The sequence below is a fragment of the Danio rerio genome, chromosome 4 (assembly GCF_052040795.2).
Source record: "Danio rerio strain M-AB ecotype USA chromosome 4, GRCz13ab, whole genome shotgun sequence".
In the NCBI taxonomy this organism is placed as follows: Eukaryota; Metazoa; Chordata; class Actinopteri; order Cypriniformes; family Danionidae; genus Danio; species Danio rerio.
Window position 1 is genome coordinate 49,995,457 of NC_141024.2, and position 27,958 is coordinate 50,023,414.

The following is a 27,958-nucleotide window of genomic DNA, read 5'->3' on the forward strand; positions in this document are numbered from 1 at the left end:
AACGGAAAACTCAGAGTTTCTCTCATTTCAGGGTTAAAATACTCTGAGTTTTCAGTTAACCTCCTTTCTGAAACAGGCCCCTGGTCTTGTTTTCCCGTGTTTTGTTCTTAGCCCTGTTTATCCTTGTCATCCTGTTTAGCCGCCTGCCTTACGACCTATTGCCTGTTTACTGACTACGATTCTGGATTGTCTACATATATCTGTTTGCTCCCATATTGACCACTACTTGCCTGACTGTGAATAAAACCTGCATATTGGATCCTACCTCCTGTTGTGGTGTTACTCCCCGGCGTTACACAAGTATAATTGCAGGGGTATGTATGACCACAGATGTTGTAATAATTTTAGTGTTGTTGCTAAGTAGTTAAACAAATATTCTTAGAAAATTACAGCTTGATCTAAATATGTTCCAACTAGGCACCTTCCTTTAGGTGATGCATTTATATTTTTGTCACCGACTCGGTCCCAGTCACTCCCCTCGCTGGCCAGCAGAGGCCACCATCTCCGTACTTCTAAGCATTACATCATCCACTTGCACTGATCCAGCACACCTGAACTGAATCCCGCTAATGACCCACGTACCCTTTATAAGCCGCACTCAAACACTCAGTCTTTGCGAAGTCTTGTTCAGCCCCGGCCAGCATTACTGAGCGTTATATCCTGCCTGATCTCCTGTGTATTACTTCAGCCCGTTTCTGACTGCTTTGCCTTCTGCCTGCCCACGACATAAGCCTGTTACACGGACTCTGATACTCGCTGCCTGCCCTCGACCCAAGCCTGATACACGGACTCTGAATCATGCCGCCTGCCTCTGACCCATGCCTGATAATTCACTCTGTGTCTGTCAGCCGCCAGCCCTAAGACCTTTATTGCTGTTGTTGTTGTATGTTCGCACCTTTTTGCATGTTGATTGTTTGAGTGAAAGTGTGACTAATAAATACTGCATAATGGATATCTCCGTGTCAGTCTCCCCGTTACAATTTTTTGTTTTTTGTTAAGATTGAGTGATTCATCAGTGCAATCTTTTTTTTCACCCTATCTATATCAGAGCATAAGCTAAATGCCAGAAAAAAATTCATTATTGCAATACAGTGCAAAAGCAGCATAAAATACAGCCTCTAGTTAAATAATATTGGAAATAGAAATACTGCATATTCACCTTCTTGAAGAGTTTAGATCCATCCCAACAAACCAAACTACTTTTAATCTGAAAGGGCTCTTGACAACTACTGACAGTAATTATTAGTTCAATGAGGGTTGCATAATCTGTTAGACTGATATTAATTGGTTTCTATTGCCATCCCTTTTTGAAATTCTACAAATTAAATTTCCGCACTTTTGATTACAGGTGGCAATTGCTTCGGAGGGAGAACTGTATCAAGTTCCAGCATATATCAATGGAACAACACTCCAATGCTATTCAAAAGAATTAAAACAGTTTCTTGTCTCCTTCCCCAGTTTTAAGATTATCAGAATGAAGAAGGAACACAAGCTGTTGCCTATGAAAAAACAAGTTCAGGCGTTGATCTTTGTTTCCTTGTATCTTTCTTTCTTCATTTCAATTGAGTAAATAATTAAGCAGCTTTTTTTTCCCATCTGTTCAATTGTTTATAATTATTGTGTGATACAAGTTTGTAAGAAAGTTTGTTTGAGAGTTTGTTAATAAATGTTAATAATAAATAATTGTTATTGAAGTTGGTGAAATTCATGTTTTTGCTTGTGCTTATTATGGTATGCACTTTTACAAGTACTTTGAACTTGAAACAGCTAATGCTGTTACAGCATATTTAATTACTTTGTAACTAAAGGGAACAAGGCTTCACTTTATTTTACAACCCGCAAATGCTGTATTTACCTTATAACTACAGGGAACAAGGAGGGAACAAGCTGGACTTCAACGCACAAGTGTATATTTGAACAGTAAGAACAGAAAACTACAGCTGCAGTTTTAATTGATTGAATGAAAAATTGCACACTACATTTTTCAATAAAACATCAGCTATTCACTAAAATGTAACAGTTGGTCCCTCCGTTCTGCAGACAGCAGTAAAAATGCAAGCCTGTTGTAATCGGCATTAAACCCTGACCGTATATCATGCAAAAGTATTTGTTGATAGTGTTGTTGAGAAATTGCTGGTGATGGTGAGATCGACGAGTAAGCTTTCACAAGGTAAGTGGTGTATGAAAATATATATTTGTATTGAATTGCAGATTTAAAATACAAACAATATACAATACGGGTTGTGAATCTTTTGTTTAGTAAACAACCCTTATAAAAACCCAAGCACTGAATAAGGGTACTATTAATAATGTACTTAAGCAGGTGTTTGCAGGTTGCATTAGGTTGTGACCAACCTTGCATCGTTCTTTATATAATACTTAAAGAAAAGTACTCCGTAAATTTAATATACTTATGGGGTACTTTGCGTGTAGCACATCTGCTTGTTACCCCCTTATTACCCAAACATTACCCGTTTGTTCCTTTGCACTTTATAGAAAAGTACACTGTAAAATTAATTTACTTACAAAGTACTTTGCGTGTTGCATGTCTGGTTCTTACCCCCATATTACCCAAGCATTGCATATCTGGTTGTTACCCCCTTATTACTCACACATTACCCATTTGTTCCTTTGCACTTTATAGAAAAGTACACTGTAAAATTAATATACTTACACGGTACTTTGCGTGTAGCATGTCTAGTTGTTATCCCCTATTCACCCAAGCATTACAGTTTGTTCCCTTGTACCTACACGTACGTTCATTTTACTTATACCATACGTACAGAAAGGTACACCGTTATTTCACTGTACTTACGCGGTACTTTGCGGGTTGTAAAAGAAAGTGTTGCCAATAATTCTTGTAACATATATTTTGTTTACATTGCACTGAAAGGCACGCACAAATCTCACCATGAGATGTTTTCTACTGCTTGCGCCCAGACAGAGGCAAGCGCGTTGCCCTGCTTGTGCGCACATATTGTCATTCTTACATTAGAAATAACAAACTTGCAAGCGGAAAAGACCTGATATGCTATAGTTAATTTGATGTGTGTGGGTATTAGTCTCGGTGTACATACTTGGAACTTTAAACTAGTGCATAGTTTGCAAGTTGTCATGACTTTTTCGTGCAACAGAAAAGTTCGGCTGACGGGCCGCCAATTGAATAGCCCTGCCGTAGAGCCTCAAAATATGGTGTTTTATGGCTCTGTGGCTCAACGGACAGCTCATTGGTGGTCTAGGTGGCAATTGGAGCTTTTCAGAGGGGACAGTCTGCCTCTTTTTAGACTTTTCGAATGGAATCAGATTAGTCTCAAAAGGAATTCATGCAAAAGACACGATGTACACATGTGTAGCCAAATTCATGTGCATAAAACCAAATTCACGCGTAAAACATTTATTTATATTCACAAAAAATTTTCACGTGCTCAAAATAAAAATACATTTTCATAAAATACGTTTCACAAGGGCAAAACACGATGTATAAGATAAAATGTATAAGAGTGTACTTAGTTGGTCGAAGTACCTTTCTTGTAAACAGGAGATGCTGGGTTCAAGTCCTAACAGTGCCTAATGTTCATGTCCTAGAGAAGCTTCTTCTTAAGAATTGCAAGTGTTTTCGCAGCAAACTCTTCAGCAGTTAAGCTTCTTAACAAAACTCAAAATCTTAAAAGCGCTGCTCGTTCAAGTGGGCTCTGGACGATGACTTCATAATGCATGGTGTGGTAATACATAACAAATTGGAATTCAATATTTCAAGTTGAGACATTCACACATGCAGCGCTTCAACTATATAGTTTTTCTTTTCTTTTTTCATACAAACAATTAGCCCTTTTTATAACCATCAGGCGCTGTGGCTTAGTTGGTCAAAGTGCCTGTCTTGTAAACAGGAAATCCTGGGTTCAAATCCCAGCAGTGCCTTTTCCTCAGATACGTAGACCATAAATATTCAATTGAACTTTTGCACATATGAAATCTTTTTTGATGGCCAACAACAGCATGTATCTGAGCAAATTGATAGCACACTGGAGCACACAATGGATAGCACACTGGAGTTCAGGCCTAGAAATTGAGCCACTCAAAGTTTAAATGCTACCTCCCTCAGAGCTATATAAAACCAGCTTGACAGTTGACCATTCTTTTCAGTGCCTGGCGCCTAGCTGGTCAAAGTGCCTGTCTAGTAAACAGGAGGCTGTCTAGGCTGTCAATGGAGGCATTCAAAGGTTCTGGGTTCGAGTCCCACCAGAGTTATAAGCGATGTCCTTTTTCTTTACTGACTCAGGTGCGGGGCGTTTCCGACATTTTAGGCGTCTGTCCATCCCGTTTTGCTTCTTTCTTTCATTGCACAGTGCAGGCTCAGATACTAGGTAATCTACAATGACACTTATGACTTAAAGAGCCCTTATTATACATGAAATAGGGTCATATCTTGGTTGTAAGGGTCTCCAACAACAGTCTAATATGCATGCAAGGTCAAAAAACACTTTCATGGTCTTATAATCTGCATTTATTTTTACCTAATTATTTCAGCGACACCTGTATGAATCGTCCAGTGATTTATTTGTTCCCAAACCCCTCCTTAGCGCGAAGCTAATCTGCGCTGATTGGACCGATGACAGTCTGTTGCGATTGGTCGACTGCCTTCAGTCAGAGAGTGAAATGCACAATATAAAAGTAATCACAGTTCATACACGATCGATAGTGTAGGCGTGGATTTTAGCTCCCACACAAACACACACACCTCCGGATGACAACGCTCCCGCTTCCGCCCGCACCCGCCAGGTTTTAGCCTGAACCCGACCGCTCCCGCTTATATTTAGAATTTCTTGTCCCGGTGCCCGACCCGCCCCGTTTTTTGCCCGCCGTGCCCGATCCCGCTAAAGAGCGGGGGAGAACAACCGAAAATCACCCAGCTAAACAGTCCAGACAGCCAGACAAAGCTCTCTCTCTCATATGCGCGTGTGCGCACTAACACATACACACAAGCACCAAGCAGACACACAGGCAAAGCTCTCTCTCTGTCTCATTCGCATAGCAATATTCACGATATTGCTAGACAGCCCGCTCCCGTCCCAAATTAAACCCATTATCGACCGCTCCAGCGATTTATTCGGAAATTTATTCCCGCGCCGCAGACCTCTACCACGAAGCTCCGTACACAAAGCAGCACGCGTCGCGTTTTTAACGTAACTTTGCACGCGATAAGAGAATATAGCCAGTTAACCTGATACAGTAACAAATCACAACTAAATACATTTGCAAGCTAGAGTAAACGAGGCAACTTTAATCGCACGTACTTACACTTGAGAAATGGAGGAAGAAACTAATCCTGACATGTCCATCAGTAAGTTACTCTTTACTGATCCTTCCTTTAACAAACGCAGATGAAGTATTCTTTGTAGCATGTAGTTTCCAGAAGTTTCCAACTGCTTGGTTATAATGCTGATGTTTCATCTCTGGGTAGATACTCGATATAATATCCATCTGCAGTGTGACTTCAATCGACCAGCATGTTTGTGTGCGTGTGTTTGTGGGTGTGTGTGTGTGTCTGGGTTTCTGCGTCAGAGGGTGGGGCCTCAGGTTTGAAATCTCCCGGGTTTGCGCGTGCAGGTGAATAACTTGGTTTTGTTCGTACGTCATGGCGAAACACCTAATGACTCGGTATCAAGGCGACTCGTTTGAAGCACCATGAGTCGGCTTTTTTATAGATGAATCAACCGTTTAAAAACATTGTATTCTTACAGATTTAAGCCTTAGCTGGATACTTCACTTCACTTAGAGCTGTGTAACACACTACATGGAGGGGATTTTTCAAAAACCCATAATATGGGCTCTTTAATTGAGCTGTTTTAAACAAGGGAGATTAGAAAAAGGTGCAGTGCCGAGTAGGCTTGAGAAATGACTTGAAGACAACCTGTGGTTTTGGGCAAAAGTGGCTACCACCTATTGTGGAGATCAAACCTTTTGGATTTGTCATACAAGAGCCTCTTTATGAATGTGCAAAGTACCTAAGTGGAAAGCACAGTACATACTGCTTTTCCCCCACTGTCTTAAATGAGACTGAGTTTGAAAGTATTGTGTGTGGTTTTTTTTTTTCTTTTAGTGCTGAGAATGAGTTGGCCAGAGCACCTGTCTCGGGAAGAGCAGGTCCTAGGTTCAAATCGAAACTGCACCTTTTCCTCAGATTTTGGGAGAGTGGCTTTCTGATCTGAAACTCTTTGCATGGCCAATAGCATATGATTGCACAAAGGCCAGATTGCTAAATGGTTCTGCACACCGTAGAGCCTCGAAAGATTCTGTTTTATGGCTCTGTGGTGCAACACACAGCTCACCAGAGTCTAGGTGGCTACTAGAGCTTTTCAGAGGGGACAGTCTGCTTGTTTTTAGACCTTTCATGCTACCCATCAGTATACTTTCTAAGCTAGTGCTGTGGCTTAGTTGGTTAAAGCACCTGTCTAGTAAACAGGAGAGCCTGTGTTCAAACATCAGCAGTTCTGAAATCCATCTGAGACTGCTTGGATGGCAGAATGCTTGTACCTTTGTTGGGTTTGAAGAATGAAATGTGCTGCCCATACAATGGAAACTCAAAACACCACTTCATGTGGCTCTGTGGTGCAATGAACAGTGTGTTGGAATTCTAAGCTTGAAATTCAAAGATTGTGGGTTTGAGTCGCACCAGAGTCTGAATTTATGGGCTTTCTCCACTGTGTCCTTGCAAAACAACATGTGGCTCTTTAAAGAATTTCAGAAGCCTCCTTAATGCTTTATTCTTTGTCGTTCTGTTGGACGCTGCCGGCTCAGATATTACAGGTAAGTGCTGGGATTGAATGTAATGTAAATAGAGGTTCCAAAAAACACTTAACACATGATTAAGCATAGTTTAAACATTTTGCTTTGATCTTGAATAGAGGCCAGTATATCTGTTAGGTTTGAGAGATAATCGTCCAGACTCTAAAAGACCACGTATATCTTGTCTGCATTTTCTGCATCCTGACATGCTTGTTTTTGTTGTTGCTTTGTATTTTTCTTGATTCATTTTATTTATTTTTTTTGATCAAGCAAATGTGTCCTTCTCTGCCTGTTGTGGCACTGTAGCTTAGTTGGTCAAAGTGCCTACCTTGTAAACAGGAGATCTTGCTTTCAAATTCCAGCAGTCCCTTAGTGCAGCTAACGATTGTGATTCTATTACAGAGTTAAATGAAATGAATCATGACATTACATAACTTTGAGGCGTAATGGATAGAGCAACAAACAGAGTTAACAACACATGTTATCTTTTGTTAGGCACTTAGTGCAGAACGTTATGCCTGCTGTTCAGCTGTGGCACTGTGGCTTAGTAGGTCCTGACTTGTAAGTAGGGTTGGGTACCAAAACCCGGTGCCATTATAGCACCAGTACCTTGGTAACCGGTATGTACCGGTATTAAATCAGCGTATGAATTTTGGTGCCTAATTTCGGTGCTGTGGCAAAAACATAAGAAGCATCAAAGGGGTGCATGAAAAAAGGCACACATAGGCGTAGTGTCACAGCATCACTAAACATTTAATTCTAAACAACTTTGAGGAATACGGACATCGATATCAGGTGTTTGTTATTGTCGCTAGGGAACAAACGCATGCAACAGCCTGGTTTTCGGCGAGAGCGACACTCTTCAGATCTACACGCGTGATCACGTTCATCCAGTTTGCGTAAACTAAGCATTCTAAAGCGCATTTTACAAGCAAGGATTCTTAAACAGCAAACCCAGGTACCCCTGGGAGACATTATTAGAAGACATGGAATCAGCTTTCACTGCTATGCAGATGATACTCTATTATATATTTCAAGTAAACCTAACAATACATCCGAACTGTTTAATCTAACTGAGTGTATTAAAGATGTTAAAAACTGGATGACCAACAATTTCCTTTTCTTAAACAAAATTATTACTTATTGGGTCTAAATCCTGTACACAGAATATTTCACAACTCAACCTGCAATTAGAGGGATACAAAGTTAGCGTTAGATCTACTAAAACACATAGTATATCTTTTGTTATTAATTACATAACAAGAAAGAAGCCTTTAATGGGGTAGATAATGTACATATTTGCTCACCTGGGTTCGAATGGAGTTAGCTATTTCTCTTTAACTTTCTTTTTTAACTTTCTGTATGAAACATCAAACAGACACAGGTTCTGCTGTCAAACCTCCACAAGTTTTTCCTCCATTTCTTGGGTCAAAATAAACCGAAAATGAGCGCTTTTAACTTCTCCCCCAACCTCCTGCTGGCCTGCAGGTATTCACACTAGAGTAAATGCTGCTCTCTCATTGGCTGTAGGCAATCGCCAATGTTATTTTCAGTTAAATCCCATTTCAGGCGGCATGATTTGAATTGTCGACAGCTCCAGATATTTAGATGTTTTATTCCAAATATCGCACTGGCATCGGCGACTCATCAGCGATTCTCTCACATAATGTTATGATACATGAATGTGCCCCATGCAGGTTTTTGCATCTTGTTTATAAACACTGTGAACAGCAGCTACACTATTTATTCTCTTTATTCTCTATCTTCACCTGGGGATACTCATCCCGAAACCCCCAGAGACTTTGCAGTGCCACTGATGCAATCCAAGACCAGCAACAAGATGATCCCAAGGTTTCCATAATCCTGGACCAGGCCGTATCCTGAGCAGCTGCTGTGGTGGTCATGGAGGAGTGGAGAGCATGAGACTAGAGATCTGCGCGGGACTAAATTTTGAATCCCGCTCCCCCCCGCACCCGCCAGGTTTTAGCCGGAACCCGACCGCTCCCGCTTAAATTAAGCACTTGATGTCCCGCTGCCCGACCCGCCCCGTTTTCTATCCGCCGCGCCCGATCCCGCTAAACAAGCTGTCTGTATAAACACACACACGCACAGCACCAAGCACAAACACAGGCAAAGCTCTATCTCTCATTCGCGCACGCGCGCACACACACACACCTCTCATTCGCGCGTGCGCATACATACACACACACACTGCAACAAACAAGCTAAACACAGCATCGCGCTATTTCATTTACACACATACATAAGCGTGCTCACTCGGGAGTCGAAAGCGATATTGCTAGACAGCCCGCTCCCGTCCCAAACTAAACCCGTTACCGACCGCTCCCGTGATTTATTCAGAAATTTATACCCGTGCCGTAGAAATCTGGTTGGGTCCCGCGGGACAGCCAAGGAAATGCAGACCTCTACATGAGACTGATTCCTGTGACGCTCCAGGGACAGAAGAGTCTTCGTTGAGGTCCAGCATTCTCCAGCCTCCGGCGCCTAAACTGCAGCTCTGCACAGGACGTTTGGCCATAGGAGAAATAGTCATGCCCAACTGAGCCTGGTTTTTCTCAAGGTTTTTAAATTTTTCGCTTTTGTCAATTGGTGAAGGTTTTTTCCTCGTCGCTGTCGCCACTGGATTGCATGGTTCGGGCCCTGCAGAGCTGCGCATCGATGGATTTGCTCTTCAGTGTTTGAACTCGCAGTAGTGACTATTAAAACACACTGAACTGAACTTAAACTCTGAAATCTGAACTGACACTGTTTTAATTTACTATGATCTTCTATGTGAAACTGCTTTGACACAATCTACATTGTAAATGCACTATACAAATAAAGGTGAATTGAATTGGATTTCCATATTTTGGGGATTTTAGCAAATCTCACTATAGTCTGGGCCTGTTTTTTCGAAAGTAATCCACTAGGATTTTGCATAACGGATTGGATCAAATTTTTAAAATGGGGTTTTCAAAATAAAAATAAAAAGGGATTACATAATTAAATTAATTAAACTTGATCAATTAATCCAATCTTGGTTTTGAGAGTTTGGCCTCGTGAAATAATCCCCAAAAAGCTGTCAAAATTGAAAAAAAAAAAAAAACTTTGTTCTGTCACTAATTGATTGTTTTAAGAATTTTTTTTAGTGATGCCTGCAATGATTACAGAATAACCAAAAAATTGCAAAGAATGGCAAGCACTGATTTTTAAATCACTTTCAACAATTGTAAAAAGAGACAGAAAGGGCAGAAGCTGAGCTTCGTCTGGCAAAGGAACAACTGACTCTGACCAAACTGCAGTAAACCAAGGCCAGACTTGAGATCCGCCTCCTAAAGGCTCTGCTCAGACATGCTGGTCTCTCCACATCAGATGAGGAAGTCTGAAATTATCGTGGAGGTTTTGACATTAAGTCCTTTTTGTAATTCAATACATCTATATTTGAAACTTGTTATAAATATCCTCAATGTACAGTGTTTGTGTTGTAGGTCTCAGTTGAGCGGACTGCTGGAAGACCATGGGTTTTATCTTGTTTTTAGTTTTTAGGCATTTACAACAGAAAAAGGTGCGTTCAACTTCATGCAGCGCTGCACAGATAGATCGAAATCTGTCTTAAAGTGGTGCATGCTGGTTAGAAATTTTGTCAGGATTGATGCTGCGCCGACGCCACGTGACTGTCACATGTGGCATCAAAGTACTGCGACATCGGTCCAAGATCAGACAACTGAATCAGACCGAGCAGCGTCTGAGGAGCGACTGCTGGAACTGCGATGACGACTCTGATATTACACGATTGGCCGAGTTCCCCACATGACAACAACCACGTGTGTTTCAAGTTTATTATTGGACAACTTTCGATTCAAAAGTTTCAAAACAAACAATTCACTTTTCATGCCCTCTCTATCTTGTATATATCATGCTTATTAAAAGATATTAAAATATTAAATTATTAAAATAATTAACATTATTAAAATATTTTTTACTGCAGTAATCATGTTTTGTTAAATAATTTGTTTAGAAATGCAAGATTGTTGGGTTTATTTCCTACTTTTTTTATACAGACTATTTACTGCATTCAGCTCCATGAACGATTTAAACGATATATTAGTGAATAACCTAAATATTAACTCAAATTAGTCTTAAGGACTTGAAATAAAATAATGATCATCACTGATCCTGACACCCTAAAGTTTTCTTGACAAATTAAGTTAAAGAACTATTTTATTAAATAATTATAAAATGATTTATATAATTATAAAATATATTTTATTTCCTGTCAGGCCGTTTATACACACGTTTTAAAAGTGACATTGATGTACCTGCTTTTTCAGGGAAACCTCTACTAAGGGTGCTTTCACACCTACAGTTTTGTTTCGGAACCTGTCTCGTTTCCCAGTTAGCGCGGTTCGTTTGGCATATGTGAACAGGGCAATCACGCTCTGTTCCACGCCAAAGTAATCGCTCCGAGATCGCCTGAATAAGGTGGTCATGGCTCGATTGAAACAAACCCTGGAGCGGTTCAATTGCAGTGAGAAAGCAATCCGATCATGGTTATATCATAGTGTTTTATGGATATGTAATAAGCTTACGGCTATATGAAGAGAGAATTATAAGTAGGGCGGGAAGTTTCGCGAGTCTCCGGATGCCCGCAAACGAGTGATGATCTCCCGGTAATCTTGCGTCTCCCTCCCGGTCCTCAAATAGGCATCGTCGCGCACCCATCTCACCCCTCCCCACCGCATCTTTCCTCAGACACGTCGCGCGCACCCTGTCAATCACCACCAAACTACCACCTCTCCTGACAGCTGAGCGGGACACTGCAAAATAAACCCTGACACTCCGACCAATGTGAGGAGAGTTTACTCGCACGTGACAAAACTTTGCATTGTGAAAGTGAACCGCTCTAAGAGCAAAGAGCAACAATGTAACATTTGTAATCTCTGTTTCAGAACAACTGAATCGATCCACAGGTGTGAAAGCACCCTTAAAGTGTAGCTCATTTATTTTAGGAATGTCTTTTTGTTCAATCTTTTTATATTAAAGTGCTTTTTTGAAAATGCTTTCATTATCCAAAATAATCTTCATCATTGTTTAAGACTTAATCAAAACACCTTGTTTAGGGTTTTACACTAATATATATTGGAAAGTTTAAAAGCCAAAAATGTAAATAAATGTAAAGCCCTTTAGCATATTCAAACAAGAAGTATTAGCCTAGAGGGATGTTTAAACTCCTAAAATGTGTGCTTATTGCCTTGTATTTAATAGGCCTGTTCATTTGTATGTTTATATTACGCTCTCGCTTCCCCTTTTTAATAATTATTTATAATTATTGTTCAAAAATGAACTATAGTTTGTAGAGACTGTATTCTGTTTTATTTGTACTGTAAATCTTTTGTTGTTATAAATAAATAAATGATTGACGGCTTCGTTATCAACTTCGCCCCTGCCTGCGCTCGGCTAATCTCGTTGATCACCGGCTGCAGTTGAGGTTCATGTCAATTGCATCTATAATAACATGGAGTCCTAGTAATACCACATCACGGGGGTGATTTGTAATCGCACTGGCACTGATAATATTTTAAATGGGCTGTGAAAAAATGTGTATTTTGGAATATAGTTTTTATGAATTACAGTGCGAGTTAACTATTTTGCAGTATGTTGTGTATTTTGTAAGATTGTTTAATTGTTTTGTTTATGTAATTTGTTGGGACTACAATAATGGTATGTTCCAGGAAGGGGTGGGGCCTAGACTTTAAAATGGCTGAACCTGAAGCAGTAGCATGTGGGAGTAGTATGAAATATTGGGAGTGTGTGTGTGTGCGTGTGTGCGTGCGTGCGTGCGTGCGTGCGTGTGCGCGCGCGTGCGTGCATGGCTGAATGTAAAGCTTTTTTGTTGTTGGTCTTTTTCACCACAACTTGAGTGGAAAGTGTATTTTGTTTGTTTTATTTGAGAAAATGTAAAGCAATATATAAACAAGCTAAATAAGACTTATTCATGCACATTTCAATAACCATCAAGGATAAAATGCTCAGAAAAGCCATGGGCTTTTTTACACTAAGTTGCTATATTAAAAGAAATGCAGAAAAAAACTAAAATTTGAATGCAAACTACATCAGCTCAGCTACTCACTATATAAAAAAAAATCTGTCAATGTTTTTTTTTGTTTTGTTTTTTTAAATACTTTCCACTTGAATCTCTTTAATACTCCCAAGTAATTAATAAAGAGCAGGGGCCGTACCGTATGCATAAAACTTCTTAAAATGCTCCTAAGAGTAGTCTTAAACTTTGACTTAAATATCAAAAAATTCTCAGTAAGAAGTAGGACTTTTTTTTTTTTTTTTCAGAAGTATGAGAGATTTATAAAGAATCTAAAAGCCACTTTCAGTAGAGTTTGAGAGTGATTCTTAAGTTCTGACTTAAGTGTTGTAAATCAAGGACTACAATGACTAAAACACAAAATGGCTGCCCTTGACCTTTGAATCAATATATCAATCTATCAGGAGCCTGCAAGGATGAAGTCAAAGCAGCACGACACCATTCACTGATAAATTAACACAAAATTATTCAACATACTAAAATATCATTAAGAAGCAGTTTTGTGTTATGTGAAAAGAAAATACAAACTAATACAAACATTTTACATAATCGTGCACAAATTGATTGATTGCATGGACAAATGTGATGCTTCTTTAGTTACTAAGCTGATAAGTCACATAATTAGGCTGGCTTGTGTAGCAAGCCAGACTACTGTTATCCTATTAAACTTAATATTATATTTATTATTCTTCTTCTGAGACTAAAAATTAAACTCTCTCGTCCTAGGCCTTTCAAGCTATGACCATCAAACTCGGGTCAGACCTCCGAACTATTCTGACTCGAGTTGCTATATCCTTTCCGACTTTCGGTTTCCCGAAAAACGTCCCGGGACCGTCGGAAAAATCCCATAGACGTAACATTGGATCAAACTTTGTGACCTAATAACTCCGCATCAGAATGTCACACAGACTTCTAACTGGGCTCATTTAACTCAGACTATCAAACTGCCAATGACTGATCACCTTTAAACTTTCTGGCCACGCCCTAGCAACCACTTTTGGACCCTAGAAACCATCCCATAGACTTCCATTGCAAAAGGCTCTCATTGACTTTACATTGGATCAAACTTTGTGACCTCATAACTCTGCATCAAACTGTCCTACAGACTAATGGCTGAGCTCATTTAACTCAGTCTAGCCAGCAGCCAATCACTGATGGCCTTTTAACTTTTTAGCCACACCCTAACAACCAGATACTGCACCCTAGCAACTGTCCCATAGACTGCCATTAAAGAGGTTCAGACTGATATTGTCATGCTGCAGTGTGATAGAGACATGGGGGTTGTTTTTAACTGTTCATACTGGCAAGAAGCTTTGATACATCATCAGTCTAAGCTGTCAATCAACTCCATAGCAACAAAACAGAGTAACCTAGCAACGATATGGCACCAGCTATATCTCAGCATCAGAACTTCGTAGAGAGGCGGGGGTTGGCTTGTTTGACTCATGCTCGAACACCATCCATCTATCTATCTATCTATCTATCCATCATGCTAACAACATGCTAATTCATGCTAGAATCATGCTAGCTACATGCTAATTCATGCTAGAATCATGCTAGTCACATGCTAATTCATGCTAGAATCATGCTAGTTACATGCTAATTCATGCTAGAATCATGCTAGTCACATGCTAATTCATGCTAGAATCATGCCAGTCACATGCTAATTCATGCTAGAATCATGCTAGTTACATGCTAATTCATGCTAGAATCATGCTAGTCACATGCTAATTCATGCTAGAATCATGCCAGTCACATGCTAATTCATGCTAGAATCATGCTAGTTACATGCTAATTCATGCTAGAATCATGCTAGTCACATGCTAATTCATGCTAGAATCATGCCAGTCACATGCTAATTCATGCTAGAATCATGCTAACAACATGCTAATTCATGCTAGAATCATGCTAGTAACATGCTAATTCATGTTAGAATCATGCTAACAACATGCTAATTCGTGCTAGAATCATGCTAGTAGCATGCTAATTCATGTTAGAATCATGCTAACAACATGCTAATTCATGCTAGAATCATGCTAGTAACATGCTAATTCATGCTAGAATCATGCTAACAACATGCTAATTCATGCTAGAATCATGCTAGTCACATGCTAAATCATGCTAGAATCATGCTAGTCAAATGCTAATTCATGCTAGAATTGTGCTAACAACATGCTAATTCATGCTAGAATCATGCTAGTAACATGCTAATTCATGCTAACAACATGCTAATTCATGCTAGAATCATGCTAACAACATGCTAATTCATGCTAGAATCATGCTAGTAACATGCTAATTCATGTTAGAATCATGCTAACAACATGCTAATTCGTGCTAGAATCATGCTAGTAACATGCTAATTCATGCTAGAATCATGCTAACAACATGCTAATTCATGCTAGAATCATGCTAGTCACATGCTAATTCATGCTAGAATCATGCTAGTCAAATGCTAATTCATGCTAGAATCGTGCTAACAACATGCTAATTCATGCTAGAATCATGCTAGTAACATGTTAATTCATGCTAGAATCATGCTAGTAACATACTAATTCATGCTAGAATCATGCTAACAACATGATAATTCATGCTAGAATCATGCTAGTAACATGCTAATTCATGCTAGAATCATGCTAACAACATGCTAATTCATGCTAGAATCGTGCTAATTCATGCTAAATCATGCTAGTAACATGCTAATTCATGTTAAAATCATGCTAGGTACATGCTAATTCATGCTAGAATCATGCTAGTAACATGCTAATTCATGCTAGAATCGTGCTAGTAACATGCTAATTCATACTAGAATCATGCTAGTAACATGCTAATTCATGCTAGAATTATGCTAACAACATGCTAATTCATGCTAGAATCATGCTAGTAACATGCTAATTCATGCTAGAATCGTGCTAACAACATGCTAAATCATGCTAGAATCATGCTAACAACATGCTAAATCATGTTAGAATCATGCTAACAACATGCTATTTAATGCTAGAATCATGCTAACAACATGCTAATTTATGCTAGAATCATGCTAACATTATGCTAATTTATGCTAGAATCATGCTAACAGCATCTATCTATCTATCTATCTATCTATCTATCTATCTATCTATCTATCTATCTTTTCATACTTTTTAAAAACTGTTTAAATAAACTATTACCGTCAGGCTTTCACAAGCCAGCCTCAAAGTTTGTTCTCAAACTTTAAGAATCTAGTTGTAAATTGCACTCTTAGCTGTATATAAAAGAAAAACCAAAGTTTAAAGCCCTTAAAATATGGATTCAAAAAGAAAACCAAACTGGTCCAAGTAGAAAAGTGTTCTAGATGACATCCAGGGGGAACATAATTTTGTTCAAATAACCCAGTGATGCTAAAAGAACCAGAGCATCACGTGTTGACCCAGGCCATTTTGGTACAAGATCCAGAATCTTGTAATTGGCATAAAATACAACTTGAAGATTGAATCTGTGAAATCCCTTCCCGCTTCTAACTGAACAGCGCATCATCGATAATGTAAACGTGCTTCGGCGCGAATGCAATGTGAGTGCAGGCTGTCGGGGAAGCTGAGAGTGGGGACAAGCGTGCTTCGGCCCGGTTCAAGGCAACTGTACATAGTGTGAGTACACCCTAAGTCATTGTTGATGCACTGCTGCATCTTTCCAGTCACCAAAAAACGCAGAGTCATTACTTTCATTTCTGCAGTAATCTTAAGTCTAGAAATAAAGATAAATTTAAGTCATTATTAAAATTTTGACACACTTAAGAGTAAAATTCTACTCTGAGAAACTTTATACATACGGCCCCAGATCGACCAAAAAGCTGCAATAAAGTCTACTATAAAAATATATTCAAAGTGTAATGCTTATCAAAGGTATCATTTAAATGCGTTTGTCAATATAAACTGAATTGCATTTTTCTTATGTGACACTTAAGTACACCTAAAATAATGCACAATTACTACAACTTAAAAGTGCATTAAATTACATTTTTTATAAGCACACTTAAATCCTTTTGATGAAGAGCTCTTTTAATATCTTTTAACAACATCAATTTACAAACTTAAATGTGGACTAACACATTTGTATTTTTAAAAGGAAAGAACTATTAATTAACCAAGGTTTACTGTTATTCCATTTACTTTTGTGTATATGATATTTACCTATAATAATAATAATAATAATAATAATGTTAACATCAATTAGCTTTTTTGTGAAAACCACATGTTTAAAACAACCTGCTGGATATGTATTATTGATTATCCTAAACTGCATGTCTTCATTTTTCATAAAATTGGCCATTTAAGATACTGGCAATTTTATATATATATATATATATATATATATATATATATATATATATATATATATATATATATATATATATATATATATATATATAAAGGTTGCTGATTCAAGTCCTGGTTGGGTCTGCTGGCGTTGGGGTTTATATGAGTGAGGTTTATATGTTCTCCCTGTTTACTTTCTATTTCCTCCAGGTGCTCCTGTTTCCCCCCACAGTCCAACCATGCGCTATAGGTGAATTGAATAAACTAAATTGGCCATAGTGTATGTGCGTGTGTATGTAAGTATGTATGGGTAGTTTCCAGTACTGGGTTGCAGCTGGAAGGGCATCCACTGTGTGAAACATATGCTGAATAAGTTGGCAGTTCATTCTGCGGTGGTGACCCCTGATAAATAAACTCAAAAGAAAGTTTAAAGATAAATTAATGAATTTGACCATTTTCATTTAATAGCACTATGTAACCTTTTGTCATACCATGCTTATTTAAATACTGATTTTCTATTTATAGTAATGGATAGGTTGTTCCACAACCAACATAGGCTCTTCATAAAATGTAGCCCTATATACATTTATGGACATCGTGAATTATGTAGCCAGATGTATCTTTTAAACGAACGCTATGAGGCGATATGACGCCGTTCTGACGTTTTGAGCAAGCAGCAGACCACTTCACTCCATATGGATGACTTTTCTGCTGTTAACAGGTTGTCCAGGTAACCAGCAGCATACGTCGGTTTAGACACATAAAGGAGTTGACTGCGACAACATGGTTTGAGTATGGCGAAGAACTGTTCCAGAAAGTTTGATAGAAATAGATGCAATAAAACATATCAAATATCATATCAAAAAGCAACACTAAAAGAATCGCTTGTTGCTAACATTATTAGAATTAAATTGTTGGTATGTGTGTGTGTGTGTTGATGTATTCGTGTGTGACTGCCAGCCCATGCCAGAGATCCAACTATGAACTTTTTAGCTGCAGCAACTTATCTTCGCTAGAGCTTTAACTAAAATATTTCAGGAAAAATCTGTACGTTGCAAAAGTTGGAGGTGTTGGAAATAAAGGACTAAATGACATATGTTGTTTTACATCCAGTCCACTTTCAGCTCTTTTCTAGCTCCTCATTGTCTCCAATGTCTCTGAGTGCCATGAAGAGAATGACATCTCTATCATTTTTGCTGGAGTGTTGAATGCATCATCCATAAACTAAGGACAGAGGCTGGCAGTGGAAATGGTCATTGTGCATTATTGCGCAAGGATTTATTCCCGCTGTTTCCAGCGTTGATTCAAAACCATCCTCTGCACAAGCTGCTGTCCATTACCTGGTGCAGACACTAAACAGGCTTCCATTGCTTCATAATAACTGAAGTCTTTGGGACATTTGATGTCCATCTCTGCTTCCTGATCCAGGCATCTATTTTGTCCTCAGAGGGTCAGCGGCCAACAAAGTGTTCTGGGAAAAAACAAAACATAAATCATTTTTGGATTCCTGTTTGTAAAGATTTCACCATTTGTGTGATTTTTAACTGGTGTATACTAACCAAGGGCATGCTGTTGTTCACACAGCTCCTGCCTGCCTGTCCTTTTCAGAGCAGGCGCCTCAAGGGTCACTGGATAGGACTCTGCCCAACTGCTGTAGGCTGTCTGCTCATCTCTCAGCTGGCAGGTGCACTAGATGGTTGTAAGATCACAAAAAAATATTGAAGAAAGGGCGAAATAATCACTGCTGTGACATGCAGAATTAAAAAATAAGAATCATCGGAGTCATTAGATGTGTACTGTGTTTTACCAGCAACCTGGTCAACAACCTTAGAAGCCAGAAATGCATCTCCAGGAGTTCTCATTCTGTAGTGCTTTACCAGTGACTCTGGTGTGTGCCATGACAGCCGCGCCACCACTTTTCGCTTCTGGAAGCTTCTTCACTGACATCTCAAACTCCCTCAGAGCATCACCACAGATCACACTGAGGAGATTGTAAATAGAACGCAGGGCATCATGAGAATGCGATAAGTGGACATACAAAAATGTCAAGAGAAATATAGGTGTACTGTCACCTGTATTGAAACCTTTTTAAAATCATTTGATAGTTTATAAATTAGGCTCCTGGTGCTCAACACAAAAAATGAGCTGGCTGACACATCACTGGCCACACCTCACTGAAGTGCAAGAGAAACCAAAGAACAAGTGAATTTCCATTATATTTAACTTGCTATTATGGCTTTATGATTTCAATTCCTATTTAAACTAACAAGTTTCATTATATCCTACAGTTGCACTTCTGCTATTTGTGATGCAGTTGTTTTGTGCTTCTTCACAGCAATAGAAACACCGGCCTCGTTGTGAATTATGCCTTCCCATTCCTTAACGTGCAAAAAGAGAGTTTTGAGAGTTAAAACAGAGTAAAGAATATAATAAAAAAATAAATAAAAATTGTAAAATAACAATAACTATAGTCCAATTCTGAACAACTTTGCTAAGGTGTAACTAACACTTGTTCAAAAAATTTTGCAAATTGAGTTATTCTTGAAAAGAGTGAGTAGTAAAGAGTTAAGACTTAGTCACCTTAGTGACCACTCCAGGCTGCTGCAGAAGCCTCAGAACGATGGCCCCTGGGTAGTAGAGGATAAGCAGCTGTTCATTCTTGGTTAGACTCTCCCCGGTGACAGTTCCAGGAGTTTTCCTATGACTGAACTGAAGTCTTTAAGCGCAGCCTCAAAAACAGCAGGGCAATCTTTAGGCAAGATTTCCTTGCCATAACTGTGAAGTCTGGGGAAAGTCAGACAATTATTGTAATAAAATATAATAATAATAATAATAATAATAAAAAACATATTTCAGTTTATTAGTTAGATATAAAATGCTGACCCTTTGTGTCTGTCTTCCTTGCTCACTTTTTTTTGACATTCTGCTCTGTATTCCATAGTGTAAGAATACACAATATCAGACCCTGAGAACTGTTATGGAATTTCATGAGACAAGATGCAATGCTCCAATGCACTTTCTAATCTGAGAAGTGATGAAGAAACCAGCTGTGCAACTCTTCTAACAGTTATTTTTTTCAAAAGCACTAGAAAAGGCTTACATGCATTAAACCTTCGACCATGCTGTTAGTTTCGTCTTTGGGCTAATAGATGGACTCTTACACTATCAATAGACAATCAGTATTCAATAGACTAGCCTACATCAATATAAAAACCACTAACTTCATCCCTTCTTCATCTCGGGAGGCTTTTTTAGTTCATTCATAACAATTTGCTTTTGTATAATGTTATGATTATTAGCAGTATTATTTATTATATGCGTATTTATTTGTTTTATTAAGAACAAGCTAGCATGTGCATTAGGATATAACTCAGTTTTTTGACCACACTTCGTGATTTGTTCTTTTAAACGTTTGCTGGAAATTAGAACTGAATTTAGAAAGTTTTGAAACAAATCTTTGCGCTTAAACAAAATTAATTATTTATAGGCTAATTGATGTCTGTGTGTACAAGGTTGTCCTATTCAAAAGAGCGAAAGTGAAATTTAATAATTTCTCTCTCATTCTCGCACTTTAGATGCTGTTTAACTTTTTTTTTTTGCTAGTGTAATGCTGAGTTTTTCCACTTACTCTTACGTCATGTAAATAGCAAATGCGCCATGACGCGACGCAACTGACTCTTAAAAGGAATGAGGTGAGACTCTGATCTGAACTCTGAGACTCTGAACACATATAACTCATTAAGAAAATAAGCTCAACCCTTTTAGACCATGTGGCATGGCGCAAAGCGAAATTTTCCGTCCTTATATTTAGCAAAAGTGGATTCTGACACGCCCTGAATGCGTTTGCACATGGACTGTCAAAATAGAGCCCTGAGTCGACAGTGCAGTGGACACGTTCTAGGCAACGGATAACCGTTGACAATTAAAAACGCGGCCGGGACTGGTATGTTGACTGTAGCTATAAGAAGTCACTATTTAAAATGAAGACACTTGTTTTTTCCACACCAAGTCTCCAAAGATGTGCTAAAATATTCAAAGAAACTTAGGATCACACTTTCGGTTCTTTTCAGCTCAGGAATACGTAGGTCTCTTTCTGAAGTGGGTTCTCGCGTTACTGTCACATCGCTGTCATCAGAAGACAAAATATTAAGAAGAACACACGCATCACCACATTTGAGCAATAATTGTTTGTACAGAAACCAAATTGAGGATGCTTGATAATTTGCGGTTCATTCCGCTGTGGCGACCCCAGATTAATAAAGGGACTAAGCCGAACAGCAAATGAATGAATATATTTTAATAAACTCCCAATCTCTCATTCTTTCAGTCACTGTCCATTGGCTCACGATTGTACGTAGCTGTGGGCTATTTTCCTGGCTCCTCTCAGTAACATCAACAACATGCTCAGACTGTCTGTCCTGAAAAATATGTAGAAGAGCACACGCATTTACACATTTGAGCAATCAATGTTTGTACAGGAACACAAAAAACGAGGATGCTTTAAGTTGCCGGTTCATTCTGCTGTGGCGACCCTGGATAATAAAGGGACTGAGCCGAAAAGAAAATGAACAAATCAAGATATTTTATATATATAAAAAAAACTTACACTTAATCTTCTTCTTTTGAGCTCTGACATATTTCCATCTTGTAAATGGGTGGCGTCTCGCATCTCTTTAGCATTATTGTAATCGGGAGTCTTTCCTTCCTGAAAAATTGAGAAGAACACGCGCATCTTCACATTTGAGCAATCAATTTTTGTACAGGAACAAAAACAAAGATATTTTGAAGTAGGTAGAAAATCTGTCTTCCCCCTAATTTGCATGCCAAATGGCTACCAGGGCTTGTAACATTTTAAAACAGCACACATTATTCTTTTGCGGGCGACTCGGTGGCGCAGCACTGTTGCCTCACAGCAAGAAGGTCGCTGGGTCAGTTGCCGTTTCTGTGTGGAGTTTGCATGTTTTCCCCACGTTCGTGTGGGTTTCCTCCGTTTTCCCCCCACAGTCCTAACACAAGTGGTAAAGGTGAATTATGTAGACTGAAATTGTCTGTTTTGAATGATTGTGTATGGATGTTTGCCAGAGATGGGTTGCAGCGGGAAGCGCTGCGTAAAGCATGTGCTGGATAAGTGGCGGTTTCTGCTGTGGTGACCCCGGGACTTAATATAGGGACAAAGTCGAAAAGAAAATGAATGAATTAAAATATTCAAACAAACTTAGTCAAATCCCCCTGTCACTTCTTCTGACCTCAGGCACATGTAGGTGTGTTTGTGGGGTGGATTTAAGAAAATACACGCATCTTCACATTTGAGCAATGACTTAAGTTAACTTGTTTCATGCATTATTTTTCAAAATTCCTATTTTGCGTGGATCAAAGTAAATACCTTTTTGGCTGTACGTGTGGGTTAACAAGAATGATTGAAACATCCTGGTTAAAAATATGCAGCGTGGAAATGACATTAATTCTGACATTATTTGGAAAAGTTTATAGGCAAGTCTGTACGTGAATATACGCAAATGCAGTTAACGTTGCCCTTGGGAACTCCAGCTCTGCACTAAAATTCACAGAGTCTTAAGAATCTAACGTTTATGTTACAGCCCGAATTAATATATGATCACAAACATTTGCGTCACTTTGATACATCAAGCTACACTTTCTGCAAAGCAGCTTCGAGATTTGTTTTGAAGCGCTCGAGGCATCAAATAATGCGACGATTAGGTTACAGTATGGACGCAAACAATGCACAAGTTACCCAAACATTCGAATATATCGAAGTGTTGATACAACAAATCATAAAATTTACCTTTATTGCAGCCATGTGGTTCGTGCGTGTCGCTGGTGTGTCTGTGTGTGAGTCACTCAGGTCGTAACGGATGCTGTATTTTTGGCGCTTTTCTGCGAGTATATGCCCTTATTGGCTAATTGTGTTTTTTTTTAACAAGCTTAACTGCTCTCTTAGCAGTTTTTATTTTATTTACCATCTTGTCCTACCACCCAGGTCATCTTTTAAAGGCTTCATCTATGTCTTGGGTCTCAAAACCAACTTACGGAGGGCCGAAGCACAGTTTTGCTCCAGCCCTAATCTAACACCGTTGACGCATATAATCAAAGTGTTACCTATTTTCAATTATTTGGATTAGTCGTGTTTTAATTGAGGTTGGAGAAACTATTATTTATTTTTTACTTACATGGGCTTGTTGCCTTTCATTCAGCTGCTCCCTGATTCTTGCATTTGTGGGCCAAAATAGCTGCAGGAGGTCATCCAGGTCTTCTTCACTCCTCTTTCTTTTGGCATAGACAAAGCAGGTGCCTGCGAGGCTATGTTGTCACTATCCTTGTCGCTGTTGTCGGTGGCGCTTTCATCGTTGGTGCTGTCGGTTGCCTCTGTCGCTTCTCCATTTGCCTGCCCTGGTCTGTGATGGTGGATTTCAGAGCAGACAGCTCACTCTGTACAGCGGGAAGATCTCTTTCTGTCAAGGTCTCCGTTGCTTCTCTGAGGGTTCTATGCGATTCCCGTAACTCGTCTACTTGGCATACCAAAAATGTTTCAATTCTTTTCATGCTGATGTTGAACTCTTGAGTGGCAACAAAGTCAAGGTCACTTCCACTTGAGCTGCTCATCTTGTTTGGTTTGTGTCATTTGGGTCATGCAAAACACAGAAGAGGTGAGAATTAAGTTGTTGTATTTAAAAATGTGTGTGTGTGTGTGTGTGTGTGTGTGTGTGTGAGGGAGAGAATGGCATGCATTTATACTTGTGCTACGTCCTGTGTTTTTTTTTTTTTTTTTTTTAGTTTCCTAATTTCTTTTGTTTGCAGATTGCTGCCACCTGATTCCAATCTGCGCAGCTAATTTACTGAGCTATACAGACATCAGTGCCTTGTGGCTTTTTTTTTTTTTTTAGAGTTATTGGACTTTGTTATTTTGGACCACCACATCCTGACTCATTATTTTTGTTTTCCATTATGTTCTTTAAAATTTAAGATGCATATTTTCTTCTGATAACAAAATTAACCAATGCTCGCATCATGGTGATCAGAAAGATGACTAAGAATATGTTTGTCTCATAATTCTGGGTATGCTTGACGCTAGGATCAATGGGTGTGTGTGCACGTCACAAAACACCAGCGTGTTCCCTATAAACTGGTACAGTGTCAATCAGGGCCGGAGTGGGACTCATTTTCAGCCCTGGAGTTTCAAGCCAGACCGGCCCACCTCAGTTCACGACTGATTCCAATTCAGTTACTAATGGCACTATCACGTCTTTTTCAAGAAAACTGCTGCTTTAGAAATTCAAATGTTCAACAGCCCTAACAGTATTTTATGTCTTAACAATAAAATCTAAAAAAAAAAAAAAAAAAAAAAAGATATTTCAAGGTAGATTCGATCACAGGTTTGCGACATTGAATTGCAATGTGCTTACCACTGGACCACATTGGCACTATTACAGTGAGTGTAAAAAATAACTAATGACTTGCGACCCTTAAGACACAGCACTACTTTCTTTTGATGGCTCAATCTTTTTCTCCTATTTTTAGATTTCTGATCAAGTTATGTCAGATTTATTAATGTAGTGAATCATTTGATTTTCATTGAGCAGGTGTATTGTTCATTTTATTCGAATTCTTATATTCACTAAGGTGCCGCTGTTTGGGGTCGATAGTTACATTACATCATCATCATTAACGTTAGTTAACCTGCAGGCTGCATTTTTCTCACGGGGCTGCGAGAAAATAAATAAAAAGAGCGGCACTGCGGCAAAATAATGATTAAAAAAAGTAAAGCTATGGTCAAATAAATAAATAGAAGAAAAAAGTGTGACTGCTGAGAGTGCAAGCAGCTAGGGACACCGGCCCTCGCGGCCAAAAAACAGACCGGCCCACCGGGAATTCTCCCGGTCCTCCCGATTAGCCAATCCGGGCCTGGTGTCAATTAGTAATTCTGTGGTCAGTCATTTCACTTAAGCACGGTAAAAGAGCGATCAACCTACTCCGTTACACTTTGACAACTTTAAACAAAAGAGACCATTTAGCAATTTTTTGACTGAGCACGCAGTCTGGACATTTTAACAACACTAACCATATCAGTAACATTATTATCAGTAACTACAAGTTAAAGATATGCATAGTTAAAATAATTCAAACGTTTGTTAACATTAAATGAGAACTTTTTTATGTTTATATGTATTTATATGAGACATTTACATAGATGGTAGCATCTAAAATAAAAGCTTTACTCATGCCTTTAGTTGTACATCAGTACACGAAATACATAATTTAAAATAAGTTTAACAATGTCATTATAACGTTCTTTTAAATTGCATGCATTCAAACAAGGAGTGTGTGTGTATGTCTGTGTATGTGTGTATTTATATATATATATATATATATATATATATATATATGTATGTATATATATATATATATATATATATATATTATTTTTTTAATTATTATTATTATTTTTTTTATTAGGCGCTACAAACTATACCTATTACAACTCAAGTGAACCAATGGGATCCTAGGCAGAACCAATGGTCCGGGGGGACCCGATTTCTCATGACACCTGTGTACACCGAAAAATGTTGCAATAACACGAGCATGTTTCCCATATCAGCTGCGTTCAGTAAAACACACGGTGGTAACTCATTTGGTGGTCCTACATTTTGCCTAAGCACGGTAAAACGAGCATTTAGCAGCAGCCTGTTACCTTAATCTGCAGAAGATAAAAGGTTCGACGGCGAGTACGGATGTTGTCAGATGATGTCACACGCTCATTTGCATATCAGTGACGTCATGTTATATTCAATTATTTGAATAAATCGCAATCAACAAAACAAATTTTTAATCTGAAATATATTATTTGTTATTATTCTAATCCCAAGAATAAAAATGAAGAATATATATATATATATATATATATATATATATATATATATATATATATATATATATATATAACATTTTTATATTATATGCAAAATTCTTTAGCCACAAACAAAAATTTCTTAAATCCTCTCCCTCATTTGCCCATTTTTAAATTAAAATTGATTCCATGCTTAAAGCTTTACGTCTATCTAACAACAAAAAAAAAAATCTGCAAGTTACTAGAAACTTCTCTTTGCCATGATGACAGTGAGTGATGTTAGACTCTGTTTGCTTCAAGACACTTCTGTACAGCTTATAGTGACATTTAAAGGCTTCCCCGGGTTAATTAGGTTATCTAGGCAGGTTAAGGTAATTAGTCAAGTTATTGTATAACAACGGTTTGTTGTTTTCAAAACTCCTGAAAAATTGTAAAAAAAAAAAAATTCCCCATTTTCTCCGGGCTTGGGACCGGCACTAACACGACAAAATATCAATGCTAGTGGCTGGGTAAAAAAAAAATAGTTTATTTATTTATTTATTTTGTTGTTGATTTTTTAACTTAATAAATAATTAAATAAATGAAAAAAAGGAAGAAAAAAACAGTGAAAGAACACACACAAAAGATGGCTGGCTGGACCCTGGGCCTTGCTGAAGCCTTAAAGAGAGAAAAAAACAAGATGAGTAAGGAAAAAAAAATAGTATTTTGAAAGTATCAGATGCTTACCGCGCCTAGTCGTCCAGCCATTCCAAATCTTTCCCTTCTCCCGTCTGACACCATAATCCCACAATAGCTCCTCCCCCACCGAGATGTCCCGAAGGGCGTGGAATGGCACACTCCTGTGGCCCATGTGGCAGCGGGAGTTGCACCACAATAGGCCGCACGTTGTGGCGCCGGGAGTGGTTCAACAGCCTTCAATAAGTTTCCTTGCCCGGGTGACAGGGGCAGGGCCAGGACTGGGCATCCAGGCAAATGCGCTTACCACCAGTCCCTTTAAAAAAGAACATGTAGGAGAAGGTGTCAGTGAGGGCTTCCTGTCTCCTAACGCCCTCCCTATGGGACACCTCCTCCCCATGGTAGTTGCAAACTACATCTCCTTTTGTAAAGGGCATGGTGGTGACGACAACTGCACAGAACAAAAAAAAGAAAGAACATGTTTTTGGTTGAGGAAATGACTAAACACAGGGGAAAACCTGTAAACAAATCCCTCTCACCTCGTTCCCGTGAATAACGAGAGAAAGGTCTCACCTTTGCCCTCAAAGGTTTGGATGTCCAGGCCCTTTCAAGACTGCTGGACCACCGACGTGACCAGCTGATGGTCACTGGTGACGGTGGACGGCGCCTCTGTGAGCTCCCACTCCGCCAGGCGACCACCGTCGACACGTTGGTGGTCCATGCAGTCTCGCTGCCAATGGTGGCCTTTTGCACCCGGGCCAAGGAAGGCTTCCTGCCCTTCCGGTCGCTGCACTACTCTGGGGGAGAAGGGGGATGTTTGAGTGTCACTACACAAAGACTGTGGTGTGACGGGGCGTAAAGGTGAGCACTCACCTAGGAGATAGCACGTCGGAGTTTGTACTGCTCCCTCCTCCAGTGGTGGTAGTAGCGACCGTGACTGCCTCCGTCATACTAGGGGGCTTCCCATTTCAAGTTGATTGGAAACTTGTCCTGAAAAGTCCCCCAATAACGAGGCGGGGCTGCAGACCAGAGGTGGACGGCCTGGAATAGAGAGAGAGAGATGGATAGAGAGAACAATAAAAACATCAGTTTTTAAAAACATCAGCGCACACACACACCACACACACACACCTAGATTATTATAAATGAAACATTGTAAATATACTGACTATTATTGTTTTATCACTGTTTTATCCTAAATGTACAGATTGTTAAATATATTATTATAGATTTTTTATTTATATT

General features: G+C 39.0%; 1 protein-coding gene, 1 non-coding gene and 1 pseudogene across 3 annotated transcripts in view; 1 reads left to right on the forward strand and 2 right to left on the reverse strand.

Annotated features, from left to right (window-relative positions):
* LOC137490965 (protein NLRC3) overlaps window positions 1–27,958 on the reverse strand; it is a 766,684-nt gene that overhangs the window by 719,261 nt on the left and 19,465 nt on the right. The window lies entirely within an intron of this gene.
* On the forward strand, window positions 3,845–3,918 carry trnat-ugu (transfer RNA threonine (anticodon UGU)). Its single transcript has one exon. It is a non-coding gene; the product is annotated as a tRNA-Thr (tRNA).
* LOC147844884 (N-lysine methyltransferase KMT5A-like) lies at window positions 17,298–27,663 on the reverse strand (annotated as a pseudogene). Its single transcript, XR_015942119.1, has 8 exons — window positions 27,587–27,663; window positions 27,280–27,500; window positions 26,765–27,163; window positions 23,364–23,796; window positions 21,782–21,880; window positions 19,248–21,593; window positions 18,735–19,156; window positions 17,298–18,646 (listed from the first exon to the last, which is right to left on the reverse strand). The product of XR_015942119.1 is annotated as an N-lysine methyltransferase KMT5A-like, transcript variant X1 (transcript).